This window comes from Vidua macroura, chromosome 1 (genome assembly GCF_024509145.1).
Source record: "Vidua macroura isolate BioBank_ID:100142 chromosome 1, ASM2450914v1, whole genome shotgun sequence".
Classification (NCBI taxonomy): Eukaryota; Metazoa; Chordata; class Aves; order Passeriformes; family Viduidae; genus Vidua; species Vidua macroura.
The window spans coordinates 12,375,086-12,397,363 of NC_071571.1; the positions used below are offsets into that span (position 1 = coordinate 12,375,086).

The 22,278-nt window shown below is 36.3% G+C and overlaps 2 long non-coding RNA genes across 2 annotated transcripts; one reads left to right on the top strand and one right to left on the bottom strand.

The window, feature by feature from the left end:
- The first annotated feature begins 1,661 nt into the window (after positions 1-1,661).
- Positions 1,662-2,942, top strand: LOC128810017 (uncharacterized). The gene is made up of 3 exons (XR_008437890.1): positions 1,662-1,866; positions 2,195-2,305; positions 2,832-2,942. It is a non-coding gene; the product is annotated as an uncharacterized LOC128810017 (long non-coding RNA).
- A 15,360-nt stretch (positions 2,943-18,302) lies between these two features.
- Positions 18,303-21,399, bottom strand: LOC128810022 (uncharacterized). The gene is made up of 3 exons (XR_008437898.1): positions 21,259-21,399; positions 19,237-19,362; positions 18,303-18,388 (listed from the first exon to the last, which is right to left on the bottom strand). It is a non-coding gene; the product is annotated as an uncharacterized LOC128810022 (long non-coding RNA).
- Positions 21,400-22,278: the final 879 nt, after the last annotated feature.

Here is a 22,278-nt window from a genome sequence, read left to right on the forward strand (position 1 = left end):
ACAGGCAACTAACTTGAATAAAAAGTGACAGCATGTAAAAAAAATATTTGAAAGGTTTAGAACATAACAAAAGGCCTTTTGCTGAAGTCTTTATATTTGAGCATCTTCTCATGAGTTTATTCTTCCATTTCCTCCTATGTTTTCTTGCCAGCATATATTCTCAACTCAGGACATACATAGTACCACAGGACAAGCAAAGACAAATCAAAATATATATGTGAGTGAACTGAAACTAATAATGTCACTTCAATATATCTTCATTCTCACAAAAAAAGAGATATTAGCTTGCAGTAGCCATTAAAGTTAATATTTTTCAGGGGCTTTGGTATATCAATAATTATTTTTTACTACCATTTGGCTTTATTAGTTTATTTTATTAGTAGTTTTATTAGATGTGTGCAAGGATATAGATCCCTTCTGCTTTGGGACTTTTGTATTCAATGTAAGGGAAGAGGTCAAGACATCATGAAAAAATGTGCTGATCTGGATAACTCTTGCAGCTGGTCATATCTTTTACAAAAAAATCACAGGAGAGATTTCTATATTTAGAGGCTCGGAATAATTTTTTCTTTTTCCTGTCCTTCCTTCAGCAATTTACTTTTCCTGGGCCTCTGTTTTTCTTTTAATTGAAAGCAGCAGACTCCACTCTAGTTGCCACATATTGACCTAAAATATTACATTTTTGTCTGTTTTTTATTTGATTAATAAATCATGCAGTTCACCTGATTGTGATATTACCTTGCATTCATACTTTTTTTTTTCTGAATACACTTGATGAAAAAGTTTCAGTTCATCACCTTTTGAGAACTCAGATAACAGTTGAGGACTGGAAGAATAAGGCCAGCACAGGCTCCAGGAGTGGTTGTGGAGATCTGTTAACATTTGCAATTGTATTAATGGTTTCCTGCTTTTCCTGCTATATTAGTGAATTGTTGGATCTCTCATTCATTAAAACACTCTCTGCTTAACATTTTCTGTTGGTTGTCCACCAAATTACAGTATTAGGAGAACTCAGCCTTGAACAGAAAAGCACAGTTAGTTTTGAACTGGAAAAAGAAGATTAAATGTAATCACAAAGCTTTTCCATTACTGTCAGAAAGTTATAATGCTGGATGTATTATGATTATTGTTAATTGTTTCTCCTAATTTTTTTTATGTTTTCCCTATTTGATATAGTTGGTTTGAAATAGTTTAGTATATCTTTTTCTTCTGGAAAAAAATTGAGCAAAGAACTTGTATTGTTTCATTGTTCCACTTCTGCTTAATTCCCCTGCACATTATTTGATTTTTTTTTAAATTGCTATTATATCATTACTTCAGAGGAAAATAACTGGAGGATATGTTCTCCTTTTAATCTTCCTTTGCCATGTAATAAGAGGGTGGTTAGAGACTGGGCAAGGAAGAACAAAGAAGATATTGTAACAGCAGGAAAGTCTTATTCAAATTCCTAAATGAACAGAGAGAATTGGGCCAAGACTTTGCTAACATTTTCCATCACTTTTTATTGACCTCATCTTTGAATTAGAAAACACCACCTGGACACACTGTCTGCAGCATATCCCAAAATAAACATTGCCAGTTACCACACACTCAAGGGATTACCTTACCTTTGTAAGAGAAAACAAAAGCAAAATCAAGTGCAGAAGAATTTATGTGGTGCTGTAAATCTTCCATTCCCAAAGTCTGGAATCCTCAGTATGATGTTACAGCCATGGTTACTGATTATCCAGTGTTTTGTAGCTAGGTCAATTGTCAGCTTCCAGCCAGGGTTGCATTACTTTTGTCTGATTCTTATTTATGTCAACATTTTCTAGCCCATTAAATAAGGTCATATAGTCTTGTAGCCAAAGTCTACAGCAGGCAGAGGTACACAGTTCCAGAATAAAGAAGGTAATTTCTTTAGGAGTTCACTAATATTAGGAAGGATATTTAGGATATCAGGAATAAGGTTTTACAGAAAGGGTGATAAAGTTCTGGAATGGTCTGCCCGGGGAGGTGGTGGAGTCTCCAACCCTGGATGTGTTTGAAGAAAAACTGGATGTGACACTCAGTGCTATGGTTTAGTTGACGTGTTGGGGCATGGGTTGGATTCGATGATCTTTAAGGTCTCTTCCAACCTATTCATTCTGTGACTTCTGTAATATAACACTAAAATTCAGTGTGAGATGATTCCTAGTCAATGATTCTCTTACAGGACTTGGCCAAGAGAAATGAAATTGAGGGGGCATTCAGAGACCCATATTCAGAAGATATAGTCAAATAAAGGCCAAACCATTCCTAAATGGAGCAGCAAGGAGAAACAGAGGTAAATATGCCTGTAAATAAGCAAAATTCTGCTTTATGCTTGGCCTGATCATCCAGATTTCCTCCTTGATTTTTTTTTTTTTAATGGGATTGTAAAAATAATCTTAGAGAATTCTATGTGATTAGAAATACACTGAATTAACTGCATGGTTCTGCCAACCTTTTGGATCTTAAAAATAATCTTAGAGAATTCTATGTGATTAGAAATACACTGAATTAACTGCATGGTTCTGCCAACGTTTTGTATAACAGCCCTCTGATTAGGGAGTCCAAGTCAGAGAACAAAAAATTGGAAGTATGAGTAAAACATGAAACCTGAGCTTTTCTCCTAGATCATATAGGAAGGAAATTACATCTTCTCTTCTGAGCTAGGTATTATAAAACATGGTTCAAGATGGCTTTTTATCAGTTTTTCAGGTTATGTAGTTTTCATACCAAAGTCAAGAATACAAAAATACCCATATTTTAGAGACTTTCAGCACAAGATATATACTTTGAATTTAGGAGTATTTTCTGGTGTTGTTCAGGCACATCCTGGGGACCAGAAGTCTCATCAAATCACAACAGAGATTCAGTCCAGAATATCCTGATAAACCTTGGAACCGGGCCAACAGAAACTGCAGAAGGTTCAAAAATAAAAGAACAGAGTTTTGCACATATAGTAGAGCAATCCCATAGAATAGCAAATGCTAGGAAATAACTCTGGGAAGAGATGCTAGGAAGAGAAAGACTGAGAAATAACCTTGTGGAAAAGGTCTACTTCACAGTCTTTATGGAGGATAATCTTACTTGTCTCATCTGCTTGCAATGGACTTTTACACTGAAGAAATATTGCTTTAGCTTCTCATCCAGACTGGGCAAGACTCAGTACAGAATATCCTTGTCCTGTTGCCTGTATTTTAATGCTTTGTACCTCATAGGCATGTCTTTATACTTAAGTATCTCTTGCCACTAAGTGGAATGCCTCCAGTAAAGGTCAGTAAGAAAAATTCCTCCCAAATCCAAATCTTATTATCTGGGTCTCAGAATCTTCTACTATGAGCTTGTGAGACAGAGATTTAAATCTCTAAATGCACAGAGAAAATGCATAAACTCAGTACACTTATGCATCTGCAGGCGAATGTCTCTTGGTTTCTCCCACTGATTATATTTCATTTTGCATGAGATAAATTTTATTCAGAGAGCAAGAATGACCCTTTCAGCCTAACAATTTCCATTTGCGATATGAAAAGCTGTGGTTCTTTTTTCTGCTATCAAAAATCATTCCAGGAAAAAGTGAACATCTTTAGAAGGAGAGCCTGAGAGCACACTTAAAAATATGCTAAGGCAGAGCAAAGACACAGTTCTGGGAGAAAGGGGAGATATAAAATCCATCAGTCAGAAAAGGCACTGAATCTTTACTCTCCTTTACCTCAATTTATTCTTTCCATTCTGGTCTGCTGCATCGGAGAATGACACCACCCACTGCTTCTGGCCCGTTTGCAAATGTAACCTAAACGTGCAGAAACTTTTTCTGAAATTCAAAAGTGTAGTTGACATTTTTTCAGTCAATTCTAACTGCATTTCACTAACAAATGTCACAGCATGCTGCTTGAACAGCCTAGTTTCATGAAGGAAACAAGCAGAACCATCATGCTAAGCAACCTCAGGAACAGGGATGCAAAAGGAAAGCAATTTCTGTGTGTCTCCATGAAACCACATGATAAAAACTGCCAACGTCATTCAACACAAACCTTGTACATGTGCCAACACTCAGATTGACAAGGAACAGTATTTAGCAATCCAGTTAATACCCTAAACTAACAGAGAAGGGTTAAAAGGGCTCCAGTACAAGTATCTCTCATTTACCCATACTGGTGATCTCTGGAGATGATGTCTTGAGAAAGACCAATGGGTTCCTCTGTTATTTCTCTCTATACACTTATGTTCATCTTCTGAGTATGGACACTATTTTCAGAGAGTATCAATCATTACAGTCTCACAGTACATTATTCTAAATATTTCTAGAGAAGAAAAACATATTTCTGTTATAACGCTTTACTAATACACACAGGGATTTCAAAGTAGTATTTTATCAAAAACACACACAGTTTTGCTTTCTTAGCTAACTCACAGAATGAAGGCTACAGTCTTTCTTTTTCTTTTTTTCCTTTCTTTTTCTTTTTTCTTTTTTCTTTCTTTTTCTTTTCTTTTTCTTTATTTTTTCTTTTCCCTTTTCTTCTTTTTCTCCCTTTTCTGCGCTACATGTTGCTAGCAATATATTTATCTGACTTTGAAGGAATCTGTAATAGTAAATATTATGGTTATTATGGTTTCTTCTAACATTTCACCTATGAAAATAAACTGCATAAAATGGAGTTCACATTAAAGATATCAGGGTCAAAGACCATTGGAACAGGCATTGTAGATCCATTACAATACAGTACCCATAGGCAGTGATTATTTATTGGAATATGTTATGAGTCATGGCAATTCATAACACTACGGTCGCTGGAAAATTCCATTTTCCACTCTGAGCCAATATTAGGCTTACAGTACATACATTTTGATCAACTGAGACACAAATGCATCCCAGCAGTTACAGGAGAGTTGTTTCCTTTCTTTCCTGAAATTGAGAGATACTTATTATTTCCAGGAAAATAAATTCCGTGGAATGAAGCATTTACAATTCTTGGCAGGACACTTAAAATGAATAAGACTGTACATGAAAGCTTGTTTGACTGTCTATTTAGTTTCATTTTAAAGATTTCAGTCTTATCATTCATGATTTATGCACAACATGTACTGCCACTTGCTGGTCTGTTCTATAAATACCTTCATAATTTGAATTAAGATAATCTGTTATCTGTGCTTGGTAGATGTATTACAGTTTTGTACTCACTTAAAGTTCCCCCAAACCATAAAGCCTTTTTTCATTTTAGATTTAGCTAAAAATATTCGCCCATTAAAATGGCAATCATCATTAAAATTAGTTCCCTGATTCTACTGCTTAATTTTAAAGCAACAAGCAAGGTTTCTGAAAATTTATAATTAAATATATTTTTAGACAAAACCTGACAATTTTCAAGAGTCTAGTGAAGCAATTACCTGGCATAAAATCTGCAGGACACAGTTAGAGGGAAAAGGAAGTAATTTGAAATAAATACATATATTAATATAAATATGTCATAAGAATATTGCCAGAGGCAACAGAGCAGTATTGCTAAAATGTTTTAAATGAGCATATTTAGGACCTTTCCAGTTGTCTCCAGACAAATGTGGATCCTTCTATAAAGGGGGCAGGTTGTTTCTTTATGAATATATAGTTTCTGGTTAAACAAATTTAAAACTTTTCCCCTTCTATCACCTCTGTAGTTTCAGTGAGACAAATGTGAGTAGCTGGCTTAGGAGATGCAAGGTAAGGGTTTATAGTTACATTGTGGTAAATAGGCATTTTTAGTCACACGAGGAATTTGAATCTTATGTTCACTTTTGGCTGTTGCTAAAGGGAGGGAATAACCTGTTCTCATGTGTGTGAGAGAGAACCAAAAGTGGTGGAGCCAAGGTGCAGTAAGAACTATAGCTTATGTCTATTTGGAAATGCAAAATCACTGGCACAGATTGCTCAGAGAATTTGTGGAAATGCCATCACTGGAGATCTTTAAGATAAGTTAGACAGTAAAAGGTCATAACTTGATGCCTTTATTCAGTCATTCTAAGTATCACATAAATGTTCTAAAAAGCATTTAAGAGCTATGTAATATAAAACCATAAAAGATTCTGTATATTTCTTCAAAATTCATCTTCATTTACAATCAGAAAAAGTTGAGATTTGAGTATTTATTTTTAATTTTTGTATTTTCTTTCATTTGATTATCTGAGCCTTAGAGGAGGGTTTGGACACTTTTTTTTTTTTTTTTGTGGCCCATTTCTCATATGCTGGGGTATATGAGATGGTGTATATATATATATATACCAACATCTGTTGGTAGCTACTGGACTAGAAAACCTCTTGAATCTCTCTGTCATTTTGGTTGCCACAAATAGTTTCTGAAAGATGGTCTTTCTGTTTAAAATTTAAATTATGCTTAAAAGTCAACTGAGTAATACAAATTCTAATTTTAAGTCTGAAAACAAGCCAAAGTCTGTAACTGCCAAGTACTGTCATAGTTTAGGAAATATTAACATGGGTGCAACCTTAAACTTTGGCACATTCTAAAACTTTTTTAACAGTGGGAAGATACTCAAAGAAAGATGTAATGGCATATATTTTTAAATTAAGGACTGCCATTACCCTTAGATTATGGGGGCAAGGGGAAGCCCTGCATAGGCCAACAGATATTTTATTTTTTTTAATAGGAAAGAACAAAATATCTCTTTAAGTTGAAATGAAGTCTATTTCCTTCTCTTAAATAACCAATGTGCTAGACGAGATTGAAACCTATCACCTTTTTTTAAATTCTTTTATGACTTTATTGTTTATGAACATTGAACATCTTACAGTAAACCCAGATTTCAAGCAGCAGAACAAATGAAAAAAAAAAAAAAAAGCAAGCTGCAAGTTCCACTAGAAGCATAATGGGGCCCATGAACGAGTACTTGTTGTCAGGTTTGTGAGTCAAGGAATTAAATATTGTTCAGCTAACAGTACCTGTAGATGCAGTCATAAAATATTGGTGATGGAATTAAATTGCAAATAGTAGCAGTCTCCAGGCTGTCACAGGCGACCACTGGACACTCTTGAAATGCCATCCTTGAGCCTTTTAAATAAAGAGTGGTGGTAGATTTTTTTAAAGGGTGTGGGAAAGGGAAGGACAAACTTGTAACAGACTGTTTTGATGTGTCAGGGCAAGACAGAAATAATTAACTGGGACCTACCTGTCTCTGCTGTACAAGGAGTGCATTGTGCAGAGCTCACAGCTCTCTCTTTGTCCTTCTGAGCACTGCAGGGATAAACAGGAGTGACTCAAGCTCTAAGAAACAGCTCCAAAGCCTCCTGAAGCCAAGAGGCTCATGATCAGCTCCTTGATTTGGCTCAGATTCCCTGTGTGCATTGTATCCACTCAGTAAAAAACCTGTCCTGAACCTTCAGAATAAGCAAAACACCTGGTTGCTACCTGCCTCAGCTCTCTCTGCACACTATATAATGAAATTTGGCTTCCTTTTTGTTCCATATTTTGTAATAAGGACTGGTATGCAATAAACATATAAGAGTTTGTGGTCTCATTCCCTCACTATCCAGTATACAAAGCAAGTCCTGTTCCTTCCTCACTCTGTTGCTCCCCTACAATGTTCCCCTGATCCACATCCTCATATTTAGCAGATAAAGGACATCAATACAGCTGAAACATTGTTTTGCTCATCAATCAACAAGCTAGAAGGGCCTCATGGACTATATTGTTGCTTCAGTTTATGGAAAAGACCATAAAATTCCCACTTCCTCTTTAAGAGAAAGAGCTCTGCTCTGCTCACAGCCAAAGGCTGCATTACTCTCTTCTGTATGACCACGCATGCTGAGGGCTTACAATTAATATGGTTTAAGCAACTGTGAATTGATAAATTAATAAATAAATTATCCAGTAGAGACTCCTGACTGGGAATGGTTAGTACATTCCCCTGACCATTTGAATAAGAGAAAAGTCTGTATCCATTCCATCAGGCTGCAGCCACGTGAGAGTGACGTTACTGGTTTAAGCAACTGCGTGTGTTCTCATTGCTGCTGAAGGAAAAGGAGTATGTTATATAATACCCATTTTGGCAGTAGATGCATCACTTTCTGGAGATGTCAACTTCTCTCCAAAGACAATACGGGCTCCTGGAAGACAAGGCTGGAAAAGGGCCCGTCCTTTTAGATGGTGCAAGTTAAGTCAAATGAATTCTGCCAACAGGCTGCTGCTGCTATAAATCACAGCTTCATTGTGCCCAGTCCCACACTGACACAGCTCTCTCAAAGCAGCTGTAAGAAGTGACAGCTGCCTGGCAAGATACTAGACATAAATACGAGCAGATAAGAAGTGAGATGGAGTGATTTTGGACTTGGAAGAAAAAAGAGGAAAATATGAATCATCCATTTTATACAGTATATTATACCTTTTATGGTTCAAAGCAACATTTGTGTGACACCCCCCACAAAGGGTAAATTTCAAATAGGTTCTCTCAAGATGCTTTTCAGCCATGTAGTAAAAGTGTTGTAGTATTCATCTGAAATGCTATACTGCTCCTCTATTTTACTTTAAAACTTCAAGTAAAGCAGAAAGTAGTTAATAAACAGAAACTTTCTCATGAGACTTTTGTTGCTTCTAAGCATCAAAAATAAGGAAAACTTGTTATCTCAGTAAGATTTTATGGTTATCTTCTTTAAATCTTGGGGGAAAAAAAAAGATAAAGAGGTAGCATGGGACGTGAGGGGAAGAAGATTCTGAACTGATTAAGGATGCAGATTTAGGTGGAATATTTTTGGATTTATGATAGGTTTTATGTGTGCTTTTTATGGCTTTGTTCACCATTCATAATTCCCATTTTGTAAGCATAAATCTTCTAAAATACCTCAGAAATGAGCAGACACATTACCCGTTTCTGTGTATCATGAGTGACCATTATAATCTATTTGCTTCATAAGGAAAGTTTGGCAGTTCAAATCCTTTTAAAACAAAGGGACAGCAGACCAGACTCAGGCAAATGTTCAAATGCCAATAATGGCTAAAAGCAAAATTATTGGCAATGAATAAGAACTAATGAAGGGGTTTGTGATGGAGATGTAAATAACCTTTTTGTTCTCTCTTGCTTTCTGTTGCTCAGTATTTTGTGAATAGAATTAACTAGGAATATTTGAAAATCCTAGGAGAGAGGCTGTTTATTGATCACGGTTAGTTCTGCCTGCCATGCTTGCAGTGCTCTGAAATTCATGCTTGATTTCCATGAACTGAGATGATTGGCCTGTGTAATGATTAATTGAGTATTGTTATTAATTTGGAAAACATTTAATTAAAATTTAAAGTAATTAGTAATAGGATATTGATGGCAATGGGTATATTAAATGTTTTCAATACATACTGATTAAATCCCACAAAAATTGCATCTATAAGGAGATAGAGATAAAACTAAACAGGAAACCGTCAACAATAGCTAGTCAAGCCTATGTTACTGTTTTAGATCTACCTTGAGATCACATGAACAAAATTTAGTTATATAAACTCTTTACATAATATTTTGTAGCACATTTGTTGGTATTTAAAATTGCATGGCTGTAGAAATTGATTCCTCTCCAGGAGTTTTGACTCACATAATCCTATGATGATATTTCTCTCTTTTCCTCTTTTTATTATACACAAGAGGAGGAATCTTGGTTCAGAAACTTTTTTTTAGGTACAAGGAAGATGACAATCCAACTGGTGGACATCCTGTTACTCAAAAGCTATGTCTGCATCAATTTCACACTCACTGCAGAAAAGGGAAAGGTGAGAGACCTCTTCAAATCTGGCAATGTAACAAAGCTTCTGGGATGTCAAGCTAAAGTGCTGGCAACACACAGATTATCAAACTAATTTTGAGTTCTAGGAGAACTTCCAGACTGACAGATGTAACCCTAGCTAGAAATCAGGCACTGTGGTGAGTAAACTAAAAATACAGAGTAACTAGAAACAAGATCTTGTCTTTTGGAAACTGTGAATTGTCAGAATTTATTTTAATTTCTCTCTAGCATGAGAAAAACACTAAAAAAAAATCAACCAAGTAGAGAAAACTGTGAAATTAAAACTTAGGCTCTCCCTGAATTTCAATATGATTTTGGACCTACTTTGCAGGAAGTAAACTGCAAGTATTTTAGCAGATTAGATTTAGCATTTTAGATCCAGAATAAAAACCAAAATTGATCAAACGACAACAAACCTTTACATTTTTTTAAAAAGGTCTGTTGAGAGATGTGTCATTCTGGGAGTTTTTTGTTTGTTTCTTTTGTTGTTGTTGTTGTTGTTTTTGTGCTTGGGTTTCTTATGTGTATGCAATTGCTATTTTTAGTAGTCAAGAAGGGAGAATTCTTAAACACAATAGTGATTTACTGTCATTATTATATGGGGTTTTTCTTGACAACTGACATTAAAGAGGAACCTTGAAGTTGGCAAAGAAAGGTATTCCTCTAGAATATGTGAAATTTGGCCTAATGTGCTAATTTCCCTTTTTTTCTGAGTCAGAGATCCAGAATGTCCTCTCCTCTGCTGCATATTGTTCTACAAATTTCTCCCAGGCAAGCTAACAGTATTTTTATTCATCAACCCACTGTTACCAAAATATAAGAATAATGAATAAAATAATATTGTAACACAGCCACAAATAGCACTGTATAGAGAACTACAAAAAAATTAGATAAAATATTAAATTACTTCCTTTTTTTTACCAATGTCATATGCATTTAAATGGTGTAACCCATTAACCTTTATTGCCATCTGCATTTCTTAGAAGATAGTTAGCATTTTTCACCCCTTCCCAACAGAAGTAGAAAGAAAAACTTACCTATTCCTTAATGCACTTACATATCAGCTTGACTTTAGGCTTTGGTTTAGCATATTGGGGTATTCAAAGGGGCAGAATGGTACTTAGGGTCATTTCTGAAACATAAGAGCACTGTCTCTGAGGAAGATACCAATGAGCATCAATTTCAATTTTTAGCTGTGTAAATATGTCAAAAGATCCTCTGCATAGTGTAAAATACTTTGATGCTCTTATGTATTCCCAGATTCACACTTCTGTGAGCAGTCAACTGTATCAGGATCTGTATCTCTGATTGCAAAGTCTGGGTGAGACCAATAACTCCAAGGCATGTGAATAACCCAGACTCACATGAACAATTCTGTTCAAAGCAACAAAAATGAAACAAATGCCTTAAGGCTAAAAAGCAAGAATAAAGTCCTCCTGCCATCAGAAGTATTCTGGGAAAACATATTCTCTTACCAATGTCTTTGTAGCACTAAAATTTGTCTATCAGTTTAAAATAAATTTTACTTCTGTTTTGCTGTAGCCCCTTAGTAAATGACTGCCCAAAGCACTTGTGCCTGATCAATACCTGAATCTTTCCAAAAACATTGCTTTTCAGACAGCATTCTTCAGCTCTGAACATTAAACCATTTCCCCTCATTTCTCCATCAACTTAAAACATTTTTATCATAAAATTTCTTTCTGCTAAAAAGGAATGAGTGATTTATTTCAGTTTGCTGTTATCCTTGAAGTCTGGTGATAGCAACACTGCTCTTAGTTCCAGTGGTCTTTCATAAAATTAGTAGCTGGTAATCCTTCTTATGCTTTGCTATTTACATGTGCCAAGTGCTGCACACTGGAGTACACCAGGCTTCCATTGCAGTGAAAATCTCTCATAAAATATTTCATCAGTTTTATTTTCTGAGACAGTTATTCAACTTTGTCCCATTCATTGCGAAGTTTGTAGAGGCCAGGTTACATAAAAAGTACATGCTGAATAGACACCCTGAAGGAAAAAAAATGTTTTCCTAAGAATAATATATTGAAAAAAAACCCAAAAAACAAAAAACAAACAAATAAAGAAAAAAAAATGCAGTAAGAAACAATATTTAAACAAGGTCATATTACTAAGTAGTGAACAGTTTTGTTGTTTAATCTTTTGTAATTCAGAAATCAGCTTCCACTCTTTCCATTATTTTTCATAACAATTTTTTGTCTCTGTGACCTTTTTCAAAGAGAGAGCTGTCTATAATTGATCAGTCTTCTTAACAGCAACATGAAATGCCTACAGAATTCTTTTACTTCAGGGCTATTAGTTTACTATGGAGAAATCCCTTCTCACAGTCCAAAATGCATATGCTGGCAAACAAAACTTAGCTGTTGGATCAGGAAAGCTGTGCAGATATCAGATTACCATATGGGGGAAATGAGAGGATGAACTGTTAGCATGGGAGAAATTCTGCTAATGCTCATCTTAGTTCTGTGAGCTTACTTGGCAATAGTATAAGCATATCCAGAAGAATCTCCAGGCAAATCCCCACTTGTGGACAAGTAAGGAATTCTACCAGCTGAACAAACTGCAGGTAAGTGAAGAACAGCCTGTCTGAGGCATGCGCACATGAGCAGCAGCCATGTAACACAGAAGGGATTTTCTCACCTGATGCCCTCTCTGAATCTCTGCTAAAGTTGCCCCTTTCCTTGGATTTGCCATTTATGCTGCCTTGGAAACAGAAAAGAAGCTGTAAAGTGCAACACCAACTTGTCCTTTGCTGTTATTCCTGCCTTTACATCCATCTGGTTCTCAGAAACAACCTAATTCTCTCACATTCCTGGAAGTGAACAGATCCATCTGTTTGATAAGAGGGTGAGTCAGCATGAGAGCTCAGTATCTGCATGAAGGACCCTTAGAAACTGATATGAAAAAAAACAGATCATGTTTGCAAATTACATTATATTTCAATGTTATAACATAGAAAAATGTCTTCATTTCTTTCAAACATTCATTTAATACATTTTTATGCTGATAATTTTGGTTTTACTTAGCATTTTTGAAATGAATTCTGCCCCCACAGATATCATTTGATGTATATGACATTTTCCTTCAAAACTCATATGGTTATACCTCGGAGATACTGATTTTTACCTTGAAGGAGTTTAAGCATTAAAAAAGTTTCATTGAATCCCAGAAAATATATCTCTTGGGATGTAGCTTGAAATCATCAGCAAATACTAGTTCTCCTCCATAAGAGAAAAAGCATCAGTGTTAAAATCTGACAGGGATAGTCATCAAGAAAAGGGACACAATTTTCACAATCACTAAAGTTCACCAATTCTAGAAGATTCTAAGTTAGCTTGAAGACAACTTCATTGGATAAAGGCACAGAGAGAGCTTTGGTGTTCTTTCTGGCAGGTGAGTACCACCTGTGATTTTACAGCACCAGATATCTCAGCTGTATCCACTTTACTTCACAGTGGAATGAAATTACATTACTCTTGTCTGAGACCAAACAGACACGAAATATGCAATTCTATGTAAACCATGCAGTTGGTTATTTTGTATCTTTAGTATCTGGCTGGATTTCCTTCTCAGCTCTTTATCTACTTATTTCCACTATTTATATTCTGCTGTTCTCTGTCCACATCTGACAAAATAAGTTAATTTTGGCTAGTGAATGCAGAGATGGGTGCCAAACCACGAATCTTCTATTAAATGGTATGCCAGCATGACTGGTTCATGTTGGGGTCTCTATGCAAATTTGAGTTTCCAAAGCATGTCCGTGAATCTGCCTTCCTACCATGCAGTCTCTTAGCTGAATTAATCTACTCTAGTTCAGCTTTCAAGCACTCTTGATAGAAAGCCATTTATCTGTGAGTGGGATATCTCCTAATTGCTCCGTTCCATGCAACTTTCTAAATAGACTTTTACTCATCCCTTTGAGAAACAGTGGGCTAAAGTAAAGGTTTATAGGTCTGATCCAATGCAGCGAAATTGCCAAGTTCATTTAGATCTGTTGTCAAACAATTAGTCTTTAAATAATTTACCTCAAGACAGAAAAAGACACTTCCAGAAACAGCAATTTGTTTCTTGAAGGCATTGGCTCCTTGCATGATGGCTGCTGCCACTCTCCACTCCTCTCCTCTTGACATGTACCCCCCACATGCAACATGTTTCTTTGAAGTACTGGATAGAACAGCACAGAAATTGGCAAGAACTAGCACGGCTGGAATAGACTGGTCAAACCAGGAGAAAGCACTAGGAAGCAGCAAAGTGTCTAAACCATTTTTCCCTTTATCCCCATTAGACAGCTGACGCTGTTTGTATGCTCTAGCCAGATACAGTAAAACTCATTTGGTTATTTTTATCATGGGAAATGTCTATTTAGTGCCAATTTAACACCATTTAGGGTTGTATTTAATATTCTACTCAACCTGACATTGTTAAAATGTCATTCCAAAGCAACAGTAGACTGTAGACCAAATTGTAGACTGGACAATTAAGGAGATAGCAAACCAGTTTCAATTGCTGGGTCTACATATAATCTCTGGGGTAAACAACTGCCCATTTATTGCTAGCAAGATGAAAACACTCTCTTTGTACTGTATCCCATGGAAGACAAAACTACAATGTTTACAGAGAGGATCCAGGAATCTGGATGAGAAAAAACTGTCTAGGAAGAGCAGCACACCACAGCGTTAAGCTTTGGATGTCAAATTGTGACCATAAGAAACCATTCCTAGAAACAAATTAGTCCTTCTATCTACAAGCTTATACAAAATGAATCAGAGCTACAATTGTTGTACTTCCAAACACTTTTTCAGACGCAGCATGTTTCTTTTTCATGTTTTCAGATGCACAACCTGGTCCTTTGTATGCTGCTGTCATGGCATGATTTGCTCCAGGTTTGTGCCTCAAGCTCCATCTCTCTGTCTATGGGTGCATGGCCTCACTACAGATTTCAAAGCTATACTTATTTCTTTTTTTTCTTTCTCAAATATGAATACCATCATCTTGGAATGCCAAGGTTTAATTTTCATTCATTCAAATAGTTTTCTATTCATTATTATTCTGTGGGTTTTCTGGGTTTTTTTTTTTTGGTTCCTTTTTTTTTTTTTTTTTTCCTGGAGGCAAATAGATGAAAATTGCAATCATTGTATATATGTATTTGTATATGGGTGTACATGTATGTATATATGTACAGATATCTATATATTTGTGAGCCAGCAGGAAGTGGGAGATTAGAGATTGTGCTTTGTGACTGTGGAACTGACACTTTTATAATTAATAAGTCTTGGGACACATTGTACTTTGGGAAAGAGAGAAAAAGAAGCCTCGTGTTAATACCTTGATACAGATGAAAAAGCAAGGACTTTTAAAATGAAAGGATTGGAATTTTTAGGTTTGTTGGTTTTTTTTGTTTTTTTTTTTTTTGTTTGTTTGGTTTTTTTTTTTGTTTTGTTTTGTTTTGTTTTGTTTTCCTACTATGTGTTTTCAAGAGCTTGAAAAGTCTGGGTAAACATCGTCCACACACAAATTCCTGTGATATTTGACTCATGCAGCCAGGACTGTGTTCCAGTCCAGTCCAATGTAGTCACTGTTTTGCCTGATAACTCCTGTACAGGCCGTGTGCCTGGTACACTAATGGGAAATTGTCCAAACTGGGAATAGATGACTGCCAGTCAAATGCAGATAATTAATGTCACAGAGAATGAAGCAGAGATTTAACAAAGTCAGTTGGTTGGATCCTGTCCTAGTGTTTACTAATGGCAAAGGCTTTGCTGCATCTTGGACATTTTATTTCATTTCAATTTTTCCCAGAAAAATCTCATTCTCCAGGTTGTTTTTACCGCCTTCTAAGATGGACTTATACAATAACTTCATACAGATTAGAGCTGTGTGATCCTCTGTCTTCCTGATTTATTTGGACCGATCCTTCAACATTTATATCATCAGTATGGATTTTCATGTTGTGGTTTAGGATGGCTTCTTTTCTACCAGTGTTTCTTCTTTAAATGTGTGACAGGACACCAGAAAATTTTATGTGCACTGAGATAGAATAAAACGTGCATTATTTATTTATTTATTGTAATTTTTAAAATTTTATTTTGACATTTGACACTCTCTTCCTTCCAGACATGAGCTCATGTTCAATTCAAGAAAATGCTGACAGTCAGAAAGGGTACTTAAGCATGTGTTTAACATTAGCACATTTTTAATTCCTTTGGGCATTCAAAATTCAAAGTATGTTTAAATATCTTCCTGCTTGGGACATTAAATCTCTCTTTTCATTTTGATTTCTGCAGCCAACCTTTGCCTGTACCTAAGGCATCCTTTGTGCTCATTTCCATACCACTCTTCAAATATTAGCATTTCTAGATTTACCCTGGGAGACATAAGCATATGAAGAAATGTTTATAAGAAACATATATGTGCATATGAGAAACTAAGCAGGACAATTTTTGTTTAGATTTCAATGAATAGCATATATGACAATATGTTAAAGTTCTTTGTTTTAATCTGTTGATTTATTTTTCTTATGAGATGAAAAAGATTTTTAACCTCATCCAAAAAAATACCTTTCTCATGCTCTCAGAAGGAAAATTACCCTGTACAATTTGATACAATTTTTGTAAGATCACAGTAGTTACAGAAAGAGTTCAGTTTTGAATACTCAAAGGTTAGGATACATCCTGAAGTCACTGATAAAAGCCTCAGGAAAACCTTTGTTCAGATTGTTTAACCAGAAAATCTATTTTTAAATATAGGTGCATAGTTTGAAAACACAATGACTGAAATCTCTTTCTAAGACAGACAGATGCCTTGAGTGGGATTCACTTGACCCCTGAAAGATCTAAACTGTAGATGTCTAAAAATAGGCAAAATACATTAATTTCTATAGTCTACTGAGACATATTTTAAGTATACCAAATGTTAATAATTTCAACATAAACTGCCTAATAAAAGGAGATGTAACCCAGCCTGGATTTACTCAGGGTCTAAAAAGTATTACAGATACAAAAAAATTTAATTTCTGTGCCATCATATTTTTTTTTTGCATTTATGATTTTTGCATAATGGTGCTTTCCTGTGCTGTTCACTCCGATATTACTTCAGTTTTGGGGTTCTGTTTACATGGCTTCACCCTTGTCTATCTGCAGTAATCACATGACTCCCTCTTTATTCAGTAGGACTGAGAGGCAGATCTGAGCTCTGGCGTTCTTGTCCCTCTCTGATACACATTGAGGATACCACTATGTCTAACAGTAAAGATGCTCAACTTCTACCCTTAGTGCCAAATAATATAGACTTAAGTAAATAATTAACTAGTATGAAGAATATCACAGGATAAACCCAAGTTTTTTAGCAGTTTTGGTGATCTTTAGGTTTCTGCTTTCACTGCCCTCAGTGTGAATCTGACCTACTTTTTAAGATCTCATAGGTTACATGAAACATTATGTGATCATAGTCTCTTGCCTGACAGCTGCTCTGGTGTGATTTAGAAATGTTTCTCTGGTATACCTGGGTATCTGGTGAATCCGAAATTGTGCACACTGCAAAACTAATGGCAGCAATTTCGCTTCCTCTCACTCTCTGCTGGATGTCAGCCCAGGAGCAAACAGCAACATGTGCCAAGTTTCAGGAACATGTTCCCCAGTTCAGAAAACTCTCATACACCTGTCCATTGTTATTACAATTCACAATATGCATTTCTTCTTCCAGCTGTCCTCCACCATGCTGGCATGTGTTGCTCTGCACAGCAGATCTCTGTTATATTTTCAGTTACTGCAGTTGAAGGCACAACAGCAAAAGATTTATTTCACTGTTGTATGTCCTTATGGCTTACTCTGCTCTGTAAGAAACTCGGCACATTGCAATTGTCATTACTTGCCCACTGTATTCAGAGAGAGAAAAGAAGTGGATAATTCAGAAGCATCTACTGAGTGTGTCCTTGAATTGACTGTGCTTGTCAATAGAGTATTCTTATTTTGAAGAAAGAAATGAGGAAAATGGGTTTTAATTCCATATATGTTTTGGTCACAAAGGCAGTTCCCTTTGTATTCAATCCAAGACAAACTTACACAATTCAGTAGAAGAATGGGACCAGGGAAATATTAATATTAACTGACTGTATAGAGGTTGAGTCCTTCAGACTTTAAACAAGAACATCTAATTTAGGAGTCTGTATATTGCCACTGACTATACAATGGAACTAAGCTCCTATTTATGGCACTTAGGTGCTTAAAAATAGGAATCTGCTCCCCACTAAATGATGCAATTGACCTCCAGTAACAACAGATCTCCAGCAGTCTACTCCTCAGCTCTTAACCTGCTGCTCCACCTGCACTTATACTCCACTGAAATTCCATGGGAGGTATATGTAGGAAGATAAACAGTGAATTATGGTTCACATTAAAAAAATCACTGGAATCCAGGGAAGCATCTAGTCTGTCTTGGAATTTTTATTGAAATGCTGAGGGAAAATTATTTCAAGGTTTATGGATTAAACTTGGTAATAGTTCATTATTATTTTATTTGGATTTCTTTTCTTACCTGCTGTTATGATGCTCTGCCTGAACACCTGTATATCTTAATCCTGTAAGTTTATTTTAGCAGAATTTAGAAAGTCAGCCTTGCTGCCTAGAACAGATAGAAGACACTGAAAGGAAGTATAATTTGGAAGAAGAAGGTCAGACACAAGAGTTATTATCCTTTCAGTTTAAAACCTTTGAAATTATTCACATATGGGGAAAGCATGGAGGTGAATTTGCAAGGCAAGCATTACACTGTGTACTGGATAACAAGATGAACCGGGATTTCAGCTTTGTGCCTTTTTACCAGGCACAAAAGCTTAAAATCCTGTGAAAGGTGGCAAAGAAAGCCTGTCCTGCCTCTGTGTCACAGGAATGAGGGGACCAGGCTAACATGCTGGATCTTTCTCCCAAAGAAGCATTGCCTCAGTACTGCGCAGCTGACTGGATTAATAGGTTTGCATGGTGAGGAGACTTTATAACATTTCATCTGTGAGCTCTGTGTGCTATTTGTATAGCACAGAGAGCAACATTTCCCTTGGGAGTGCTCCCATCACTCCAGGGGCTCTGCAGGGACAGAGGTTTCAGTGCCAACACCCAGGGTAAAGGCTGAGCAGGGGGGCAGTGCCTAAGCAAAGGTCCCATTCCATTCCCCACATCACTGCATGCTCCAGGCACACCATCCCCCTAGATAATATCCATATTGTAGAAAGAGGGGTAATACTTTTGTAAGCAAAAAACATGGTGGAATATTTCATTCGTCCATGGAGGGGTGATACTCAATACATTTTTCATCACTGTGGAAACTTAGTGTTTCTTTATTGTTTGATTTTTGTCTACCTTAATCTTCCAAACACCAAAATGTGGCTCTGCCACTTGGCAATTCATACTAGGAGAGAGCTAAGAGCAAGTGACTTTAAAATGATCCAGAGGTAGAAGGTTAACACTTATTTTTACCTTATTAGTTTTTGCTTGATTAAGTGAAAAACAGGCACTCTCAAAACAACTTAGGAGAGTATTTTGTCCATAATTTACATAAGCATGGGTGCCTTCTCAAAGTCCAGGCTTCTTTAATGTTGACATCTGGAAAAAAGAGTCACTCTTACACTTCTTGTTGCCTGTCATTCAATGTCATATATTCTTTATTACATTAACATATTAAAATTAAGTAGTCTTTTTTGCTTGTGTTAGCTGTCTCTGATCTATGAAACTCCTTCTTCCTAACTGCTTCATGAGTGACATGATGCTATATTTTTAAAAAAGTTATTTTAATTCGGTAACAGCTCCAACATAGGTCAAAATACAGCTGCTAATGACATAAACATTTAATGGCATAAGTGTTTTCTATTTCTATGCATAGTGTAAGTGGGCTGTGCAATTTAACACTGATTAACTGCTAGTGAGCCATTTCCAAAAAGAAAAGTAAGAAAGATCTTCTAGTCACTTAAACCCTAGTTAGAAGACAAGTGAGGAAACTCTGTTGGACCCTTTGTATCAGAAAGCTCTTTAGTAAAGTGAAGGAGGGTAACTGCCCTAATACAATTTGAAATAGCCATAAATTTCTTAATGCATATTTCTATGTCTTCTGAGTCTGATACAGCAAAGGGAGACTGATGGTATCTGAGCAATGCTTTCAGAAGTTATCTCCCCTGCAAAAGGAATGTGTTTTGAGTACATGTGCTATTGCTTTGGGAGAACTATATTTGATTCTACTGTAGAATAAAATATAATGCTTCAAAATGCTAAGTCACAAAAATTGCTTTCCTTTTTTTTTTTTTGAGGAGAAAGTAGCAGAGATTTTAGGTGCTTTTTAATTAGCATATTGGACAACAAAGAAAAAAAAAAGAAAAAGAAAAACCCTTTGTAGGAAATCAGATCATTTTATTTGATAGAAAACATTTTCTCTCTGGTTTAAATAATTTTACCCAAAAGTTTAATGGACGTTAATCAAAAAGAGAGAAAGAGAAGGGAAATGGAGAAAACAAGCCTTCACAAACCCTCACTAAAATCAAACACACTTCAGTTTTCATCAAAGGAAAATAAATTCAGATTATTTTTTCCTTCCTTTCCTTGGTTTGGTGAGAAAGCCAGAAGAATTAAACTGTTATAGTTCAGATCAAACCAAAACAACATTTTGTTCTGATTTCCAGCTTGGCCAGGGTCAGAAGCTGCTGATCACTTATAGCACATAGCAATTATTCCACACCTCTGTAGCACACTGGCATCCAGGATTTCTCTCGTGCTCATTCGTCTGCCCCATCAGCAGAGTGCTGGGATGGGTTCCCAGCTGCCTCAGCAGCAAGATGGGCAGTGTGGAGTTTAAGAGACAATTCTGAGCAGCAGGTTACCATTCATGGTGTTTTTGCTGTTTTTTCAGATTTCTCAGCTGCAGGTAGGGTTTGTTTTCCCCCCTTTTCCCAGACCAGCAGCACCTCCTGGGAAGAGCACAGGATCTGTGCCAGGAGAGAGCAGAGCAGCTGCCTGAACTGCCTCTCTCTCCTGACATCTGTCTGCCTTCAACCTGGATTCTGTCCTCTTTTCCTGAAATAGTTTACTTGGCTGTGGAGACAAGCCACCTGTGGCCAAATTTTAAGCCATATTTACCTGAGAAAATCTGACTTCTGCTCTGTGCACCCCCAAGCCAAGAGGATGCATTGCCCTGATTCAATACCCAAGAAGAAGGTCTTATCCTTCAATTCACAAAGCATCAAATCAGGGAGTAGCTATTTTCCTGAACTTCAAATAAAAGCTAATACAATATCTGTAGCTTTTTAAAGCAGTGATTTGTGTTGTGAGTCCTGCTAAAAACAGCCAAATATTATTCATTACCCCTTTTGCATTCCTTTCCCACATTCTCTACATGTAATGTATATTTAATATTTATGATGAAGAAGTCCAGAGCTTGAGAAAGAAAGAATAAAAGAAAAATAAATGTAGTGTAACTCAGTGTTAAACATCTGATACAATCCTGCAAAGTACCTCAATCCTGGTCGGTGAGATTTCTATCATTTCAATTCTGGTACCCCTTTAAAGTGAGACTGATAACTGCATCAAATTCCATGGCACTTCCTTGAGTTTTGTAAATATGTACCAGGGCAAGGTGACCAAATTCATTCCCAGTGGTGACCTAGGACAAGATGAAAACAGCCAGATATTTAAGTGTGGAAGGATTGTGCATTAATCCTCCCTAGCTCTTAGCTGCCCCTACAAATAACTGCTATTTGATACAATAAAGGTTTAAAGATCCCAATAAGCAGCATTACAAATGGAGACTGGAAGAAAGGCTATCTGGATTCAAATAGATAAAATGTTTCATTACAAATTACAATACACATCTACTGTAATAATTTGTGTCAATCAAATGGTCCTAAAGAAAACAGTCAATATCAAATAAGATTCTGCAGTCAATGGGCCATAGTCATTTCTGTTGTTGATCCACTGAGGTTAATAGAGTTGGAAGAGGAATAAATAAATAAGACATAATAGGGAAACAGTATGCCATCTGGAAAATAAATGGAGGAAATAGAGGGAAAACGCTAATCTAGCACATCCAGGGTTTCAATTTCTCCTCTGCTATCTGCACTATCTAATGAGCAGCTGCATGAAGTTATCACTGGTTTTCAGGAAAACAGAATCCTATTTCAGGGCAGCCCACAGGTCTGAGCATTACTACAGCTCTAAAAGTCTCTCTTCCAGCTCATTAATTTCCCTTGATCTTACTGTCCATTCCTGACTTAATAGATTCCTCTTTCCTTCTGTAAAAGGAATGGTGACCCAGGGAAACATTTCTCTTTAATGCACCCTGTGGCTTAGTTTTTTCAGACATTTCCTGGTCTCCCAAGAAAAATATTTCCCATAGACCTTTTACTCATACTACAATAATATATTCCCTTATGAGCTCTGAATCACCATCCTTTAAGTATACATTTTCTCATCTCTTTGTTCTGCTCTCTCATAGACTGATGAAGAGACTGTAACTCCCAAGATTGCCTCCTTTTA